Genomic DNA, 2,516 nt, shown 5'->3' with positions numbered 1-2,516 from the left:
AACCCAGACTAAAACATAGAGTTAGAAAACAAAAAAGGAAGAACACACATATCTTAAACTGAAAGAGCTCAAGAAAAAATCCAAGTCTTGAGTTGCAATAGGACAACTATAGGCAAAATATTGAACGAGCCAGGAAGCAGCTAAAGGAATGGAAAGGATGCACAGAGTCATGATACCATAAAGAACTATTCAACATTCAATCATCTCAAGAGGTAGCATATGAGCAAGGACCAATAATACTGAAGGAAGACGTCCAAGCTGCACTGAAGGCAATAGCCAAAAATTAGACTCCAGGTATTGGTGGGATACCCATTGAGATGCTACAACAAGTTAAACAACCACTGGAAACACTCACTCATCCAGGCCCAGAAATGTGGAAGACGGTTACGTGGCCAACTGACTGGAAGAGATCCATATTTGTCCCCATTCCAAAGGTAGGTGTCCCATCAGAATGCTCATGTTACAGAACAATAGCATTGATATCACATCCAAGTAAACTTTTGTTTAAGATTATCCATCAATGGTTACAGTAGTACATCGACAAGAGCTTCCAGAAATTCAGACCAGATTCAGAAGAGGATGTGGAACAAGGAATATCATTGCTGATACCAGATGAATCTTGGCTGAAAGCAAGGAATTCCAGAGGAATGTTTAGTTGTGTTTTATTGACAATGCAAGGGCATTCTATTGTGTTGTGGTAGTTACATATTTTATGTCAATTTGATAAACAAGCGTAGGGGTGAAGTCTAGTCTGTCAATTAGGTCACGGGCTGATAATGCCTTACTTGTGAGCACAGCCTTCTCAGGAGGATTTGGGAACTTCCTCTCTGCCTTCACCTTCCTGTTGACAAGCCATGAGGAGACTTGCTGAGCTCTGCAAGAGCCTCTCTCTCTGCTTCACCTTCCTGTTGACAAGCCACGTGGAGCCGAGATGAGACGTGCTGCAGCCCTGTGCTGCTTCCACCACCACTGGATCCACCACCACTTTTCACCCACTGTGTTAGTCTGGGTACTTTAGAGAAACAAATCCACAGAAACTCATGTATAAGAGAGAGTTTTATATAAAGGTTAAGTTCACATCAAGAAAACATCCCAACCCAATGCTGCCCAAGCCCACAAGTCCAACATTAACCCATGAACCCAACACCAGTCCACAAAGTCCTCCACCCCACAATACAGAGGCAATGATGCCGACTGCAGGAGGAAAGCTGAGTCAGTGAACGAACAAGCATCTCAGCACTAGCAGGGGTCTCCACACGACTGCTCTAGCACTCAGGGCTGCATCGGGATAGGTCCATGTGGCTTCTCCTTGGGGATGTCTTGTAGGAAGTCAATCTTGCAAGCTGAAGCAGGGAACTGCTAAGGCAGCTGCACCCGGTGCAACCATCACAAAGCAAGAGACCCGAGAACTAGAAAGGCGAGGCTTCACCACGCATTTATCCCTCCGCCTTTCAATTAGCCCCACATGTGATTATGGGCCAGGCTGGCACAATTAACTAACTCACCCACTGACCTGTGCTCTTCCTGCATTCTGGATCATTCCATGTGGCTGTGTGCATCTGAAGAGAGATTTCTGGACTAATATTGGACTTATGGGCTAATATCAGATTTATGGACTTGATCTGGACTGGGCTAGGATGTTTTCTCAAGATATCATTGCTCTCTGACATAAAGATCTCTCTTACAACATATATGAGTGTCTCTGGATTTGTTTCTCTAGTCAATCCAGCCTAACACGTGTGGATCATAACAAACTATGGATAGTCTTGAGAAAAATGGGAATTCCATAACACTTCATTGTGCTCACGAGGAAATCTGTACGTGGATCAAGAGACAGTTATGCAAACAAAACAAGGGACTACTGCATGGTTTAAAATCCAGAAAGGTGGAGGTCGGGGTTGAACCCTCTCCCCATGTTTATTCACTCTGTATGCTGAGCAAATCACCAGAGACGCTGGATTATATGCAGAAGAATAAGGCATCACGATTGGAGAAAGGCTTATTAACAGCATGCGACATGCAATGACACAACCTTGCTTGCTGAAAGTGAGGAGGACTTGAAGCACTTGCTGATGAAGATCAAAGATCGCAGCCTTCAGTTTGGATTACAAGTCAATGTAAAGAAAACAAAAAGCCTCACCGTACAGAGGGTAGTATTGTGATGAGTGGAAAAAGATCGACGTTGTCAAGGATTTCGTCTTGCCTGGATCTATAACCAACCATCATGGATCCAGTAGTCAAGAGATAGAGATCAAGTGATGCCTTGCATTGGGTAAATCTGCTGCACAAGACCTCTTTAAAGTGTTGAAAAGCAAGGATGTTACTTAGAGGATTAAGGTGTGTCTGACCCAAGCCATCGTGTTTTCCATGGCCTCCTGTGCCTGTGAAAGTTGGACCCTGAATAATGAAGATGGACAAAGAATCGCTGCAGTGGACTCGTGGTGCTGGTGAAGAATACGGAAAGTAACACACACTGCCGAAAGAACGGACAACTCTATTTTGGAAGAAAGGCAGCC

This window comes from Echinops telfairi, unplaced genomic scaffold, assembly GCF_000313985.2.
Source record: "Echinops telfairi isolate 266 unplaced genomic scaffold, ASM31398v2 ScPeMD7_7457;HRSCAF=8495, whole genome shotgun sequence".
NCBI lineage: Eukaryota > Metazoa > Chordata > Mammalia > Afrosoricida > Tenrecidae > Echinops > Echinops telfairi.
Note: the sequence above shows the minus strand (reverse complement) of the source record.